Below are 5988 nucleotides of genomic sequence, written 5' to 3' on the forward strand. Positions count from 1 at the left end.
CACGTCGTCCAGGTCTGTTCACAGCTACTGATGGCGTCTGGTGTTTGACAAAAATCTGCTCAGCCACCTTCCAGATAAAATCAGAATGAACAAGAGGCTTGTCACTCTTTGCTCTGTACAGGATATATACATTCCAAAGGCATTGTTCCAGAAGATGCCTGAAAATCTTTTTATAATATTTTTTTTGCTGTTTGCGCTTAGCCGGATAAAATGTCATTGCCGGATCGGCTCTGTCGACACCTCACATGGTGTTATTATAGTCTATCACGACTTGCGGCTTCAGCACATCTTTCCCACCTTTTGTGTGGAACATGGCAGTGGAGGTATTGTGCGCAGTACTCATGAGACACACGTCCTTCTTGTCTCGCCATCGCATTACCATCATCTTACCCTTCTGCCAGGCAACCATTTCCCTGGTTTTTAGTTTTTTCTTGGCAAACATAGATGGCATGTCATGTCGGTTAGGCCTAACGGTACCATAGGCATCAGTCTTGTTTTGTAGCAAAACCTCAAACAGTTCCGGATACATGTAGAAATTGTCCATGGTCACACAATATCCCTGGTTCAGCATTGGCTCCAGCAGTGTAAGGACAGATGATGTGGCCATCCCATAGCCGCTGTACCTGGGGTTGAACTTCATGCCTTTACCGGTGTAAATGACCAAATTCCAGATGTACCCAGTGGATGATTCGCAGAGCATGTAGGATTTGATGCCTAACCGCGCTCTTTTGGATGCAATAAACTGTATTCAGCTTAGGCGTCCCTTGTAGGCCAACAAACTTTCATCCACGCTGACATCCCTTTCTGGCACGTAGGTCCGCTGGAAATTGGTCACAATAATTTGGCATACCTCCCAGATTTTTTTTTAGCTTGGGCGCAGGATGCGTGGCCTCATCAAATTCTTCATTGTTCGTGAAGTGGAAATACTTCATGATGAGGGAAAACCGGTATTTTGACATCACGGTGCCAAAAAACCGAGTGTCCAGTAACTCATTGGTGGTCCAGGGCCATTTCTGGAGCGGTTTCCCCATCACCCCCTGAATAATGATGAGTCCCAGAAACTGCCAGATGTCCTCTTTGGTCACCGGTTCCCACTTTCTGCTTCTGGAAAACCTGGCATGCAGCGTAGCGGATTGCTGCTCTTGGTAGTGATTTGTCTCTGTGACAATTTTTTCAATTACCTCCTCAGTGAGGAATAATTGCAGGTATGCCAGAGGGTTGTCAAGCTCAACATCTACCTTCTTCCCAGGTGATTCTGTCAAGGGGAATCTTGGGGGCGCTACCTGGTCCGTATGGCAGTCAATAGGGCACCAAGTGGGCACACCGCTGAGGTCAGGTGCAGGATCATCACCATTGTCACTTTCCAGATCAGTGTCAGATGAAAAATCTCCCCACGACTCACTATCGCTCAGTTCTGCTAGCAACTCTGTGTTGCTGTCACTTAACTGATCCAAAAGCGCTTTTGTAGCGAAGTGGCACTTTTTTGATGCCATATTAGAAATATTTTGTGGCCACAAATTACAGTAAAATGGAGGCAAGGGGCACTGTACAGTGATCGAGTATCCGATCTGAGATAATACAGTGTAATCCTCTCAGATTACAATGTTTCACCTCTTTTTATTTGTGTTTGTGTTTCACTTTTTAAATTTCCTGCCCAGTTCCGCTCCCATGCGCTGCTGCTGCTCACGGAACAAGGAAGTCAGATGCCGGTGATCTCGCCGGCGATCCTGCCAGCAATCACAGCGGAGGACGTTGCTGTATCATCAGGAGAAGGTAAGGGGCTGCACTGGCAGTTCTGCAATGTTACCCCGAGCGTGACTCGGGGGTTACCGCTCCTGGCATAGAAAATCAACCCCGAGTCACGCTCAGGAATACCGCCAAGGAGGTTAATATGTTCAGATCTTCTTGCAAGGTTTCCACATCCTGCCGAGAAGCTATTTCCCTGCTTAGCATAGTGCTAAGCTCCTGTAGCCAGTTTTCAATCCAAGTATTCACCCTTTGTTCAATGCCAACAGACCTTAGCTTGTACAGTAAACGTTTGTGGGGAACTGTATCGAATGGATTTGCAAAGTCCAGATACACTACGTCTACGGACCTTCCTTCATCTAGATGGCAGCTCCCCTCCTCATAGAAGGTTAATAGATTTGTTTGGCAAGAATGATTTTTCATGAATCCATGCTGATTACTGCTAATGATACTGTTTTCATTACTAAAATCTTGCATATAGTCCCTTTTCATTCACTCCAAGAGCTTACATTCTATTGATGTTAGGCTAACTGGTCTGTAGTTCCTGATCTGTAGTTCCTATAGATATATCTTGGTCTTTTTTTAAAGATCGGTGCTGCATTGGCTTTTCTCCAATCAGCTGGTACCATACCAGTCAGTAGACTGTTTGTAAAAATTGTGGTCTGGCAATTACTTGACTGAGTTCCTTAAGAACCCTTGGGTGCAGGCCACCTGGTCCTGTTGACTTATTTATGTTAAGTTTTTCAAGTCTGTTTCTGATTTTATCCTCTGTTAACCATGGGGGTGCTTCCTGTAACGTGTCATGAGGATAAACATTGTGGTTTTGGTTACCGAAGCCCCTCGTTTCCCTTGTGAAGACTGAAGAGAAGAATACATTCAAAACCTTTGTCATCTTACCATCCTTTGTAACCAAAATCCCTTCATCATTCTTTATGGGGCCAATATTATCTGTCCTCCCTCTTTTACTATTTATGTACTTAAATCTTTGGATTTTTATTACTCTTCTCCGCTATGTGCCTTTCATGTTCTCTCTTAGCTGCCCTGATTACACCCATACATTTCTTCGTACAGTTGGATTGCTGATGATGATCCATCAGCCTTAAATTTTTTTAAGGCCTTCTCCTTTGCTTTTATATGATTTTTTTATGTTGGTGTTAAGCCACCCAGGGCTTTTATTAAGTCTTTTAATTTTATTATTATTTTGGGATGCACTGGCTAATACTTTTATTTAACATGCTCCTAAAGCACACCCATTTTTTTGTACAGAAACACAGTTTACTATGCTTCAGTTATGAATGGACACAGGAGTAATTGGTACCAATCACTCACTGTGTCCATTCAAAAAAAGAAAGGGGCTGGCAAATTATATATTTTCTGGCCCCTTCCCCTGCTTTCCATCCTGAAAAAAATCCCCCCGAGAAGCTGGCAGCGCTGCAAGGGCAGACGGGGACCACACAGGGGCCAGGGGCAGCAGGAAACAAATAACTTGGAGGGGAGAGGCGGTGGGCACTGCATGTAGAGGAACCAATGCCCTCTATTTTTCTCCTGCAGCCGCTGAATGCCGGCAGGAGGGAGAGGAGGAGAAGCTGTCTTTTAGCGGCTGCAGGAGGAAAATGGAGGGCATCCATTCCTCTATATGCCACCCCTTCTACCCAGCTGTAGAACCAGATATGACAGGGGAGCTGCACATGCCCTCTGAAGCATGGGGCTGGGTTGCAATTCTGACTTCTGCGACCCCTACGTTACGTCTCTGAAGGGAGGCTACCTGTGTCTCAAAAAATGTCACTTCTCCCTATAACACCTTTATAATAGATACATTTCTTATAACTTTTTGACTTTTTTACATCTCTGTAACTGTTCTACATCAGTCTGTGATTTTTTTTGTATTTACCCTTTAGCCTGGGTTCACAGATACCGCATGTCATTCACACAGGAATCGTACTGCATTCCTGTGCACATCACATGCGATGTCTGTGTGGTGCAGTTTGAACCATACATTTTGTGTGGCTCATATCGCATTGCATACACACCAAAATGGTGCAGGACCCTTTTTCTTACCCGCACCTGAATTGCATCGGTGTTCACACCCATGCAATGCGATTATGGCAGTCGCAGTGCATTTTGCAATCTATTTTGGTGTGTCGTTAATCAAACATTGACTCCTGAAGCAGATAACGAGGATGCTGTGCAATTGGTTTGCAGTGCGATGCAATGTGGGGAATCGCTTCAGGGCTCAATGATAGCTGCTGTCCTTTAAACAGTTTGTACTGGTCATACACTGTTTGAATATCATCTAGGTCTTGATGAACCTGACAAAATTTCCTTAGTGGGTGGCCCTGTCAGCCCCCTCCTGCTCAACATCCTTCGATCCTTTGATACAGTGTGTCTAGCACACTGATTTTCACTGCACATGTTCAGAACCAATGCGGTTTTTAAAGTATATGTAAACTCTAATGCCGCGTACACGCGGTTGGAATTTCGAACAAATGTTCGATGTGGGCTTGTTGTCAGAAATTCCGACCGTGTGTAGTCTCCATCGGACATTTTCCGTCAGAATCAATCAGAAGAGGTGTGTGCCAATATAATGATAGGGAGCATGCTGATAGGAGGAGGGGGGAGATTGGTGCTGGCTATAAAATATTCCCGGATACCTGCAGCAGGATTGCTGTTATCAGCGCACAATAGGTCAGTAGAGATCCGTGTCAGTGTCAGGATGGGGGATGTCGGTGTAATATTCCTGCTGGGTGGAGTATGGGTGTGATATTCCTGTTGGGGGGAGTCCGACGGACTTAAATCGGGAAAAACGATCATCTGTGTGCTGGTCCGACGGACCAAATACGACGCAAGGGAAGCTATTGGCTACTGGCTATTGAACCTCCTTGTTTAGTCCCGTTTACGTCATCACGTTCAAAACTAACGGACTTACGAACGGACTAAGTCCGTGTGTGGCCAAGTCTGTTCATTCTGAAAGTCTGTCGGAATTCCACCAAAAGTCCGTTGGGAAGACCATCGGACCTAGTTTGCCGGAAAGTCCGGTCATGTGTACGCGGTATTAGGCTCTGTTCACACCTAGGTGTTCCGGATTCCCGAATTGCTGCAAAGCGCGGGATGTGCTTGCAATCCTCTTACTTTCAATACCGACAAATTGCAACAAAACCGTGGGAGGGCTTTTGGCGATAGGTGTCCTGCGATTTTGCGCAATTTGTCAAGCAATAATTGCGCAAAATCGTCCCGTGATTGGGCGCCATTAAAAGTAACAGGATCACACGCGCGTTCTGCATTTTGTGGCGTTTCGGGAATTTTAGTAATTCCGCCCGTAATCCAGAACGCTTAGGTGTGAATGCAGCCTAAGTGTCTTCTATCAGTTGGTGCATTCACCTTCTATAGATTCTGGGGGAACATTTTCTTCCACAAGCACACCCCACATTCACATCATTCTTTATCCCACCACTAATATATACTCAGCATTGAACTTGTATAGAGATTTTCTCTCTGAGGACTCCAAGTACTTGAAGATAGCGTTGGCCGGGAATCGAACCCAGGTCAGCTGCTTGAAAGGCAGCTATGCTCACCACTGCACCACCAACGCAACGTAGCATGTCTTTGTAGTGTGGGAGGAAACTGGAGTACCTGGAGGAAACCCACAAAAGCACAGGGAGAACACGTAATTTCCATGCAGATAGTGTCCTGGTCAGGATTTGAACCATGGACCCCAGTGCTGCAAGGCTAACCCCTAAGCCTCTGTGCTGCTCATATGTGGAATCTGTTCTCTAAGGCCCGCCCCCGCTGAGCAGAGTACATCAGTTATGTCCACTCAAAGCGCCTCCAGAAGAAATCCAAACTTAACCTAAACTACAATCTATATATATATTATATATATATATAACACTCCAAAACACACCCAAAGAATAACACACACCTCCAAAACATATACAAACTTATCATAATCTACAATATATATAACACTCCTATAATAAAAGGCACCCATATAACAATAAAGAGTGCAGTGGTCCCCAAATTAGCAACACAATGGAGCTAATTATTCCATTCATACTTAGGTCTTATTCACATGGAGGGTATGAAGCCGTACCCCATGGGAGGGCCAAGTTTACCGGAATGGGGATGCACAGGTGTAGACAGTGACCTCTGTGTGGGTGCAGGTGCACGGCTCCGAACGCACACAGGGTGCGTCTGCACAACTGCACCCGCATGGATCTCCTTTTTGGGGTAAACACAGCCCCC

The 5988-nt window shown here is 45.5% G+C and overlaps 1 non-coding gene across 1 annotated transcript; it reads right to left on the reverse strand.

Annotated features, from left to right (window-relative positions):
* Nucleotides 1-5263: 5263 nt before the first annotated feature.
* Nucleotides 5264-5335, reverse strand: TRNAE-UUC (transfer RNA glutamic acid (anticodon UUC)). Its single transcript has one exon. It is a non-coding gene; the product is annotated as a tRNA-Glu (tRNA).
* Between the last annotated feature and the right edge of the window lie 653 nt (nt 5336-5988).

Source organism: Lithobates pipiens, unplaced genomic scaffold (assembly GCF_037356315.1).
Source record: "Lithobates pipiens isolate NorthernLeopardFrog02 unplaced genomic scaffold, aLitPip1_a1.2 Scaffold_28, whole genome shotgun sequence".
Lineage (NCBI taxonomy): Eukaryota > Metazoa > Chordata > Amphibia > Anura > Ranidae > Lithobates > Lithobates pipiens.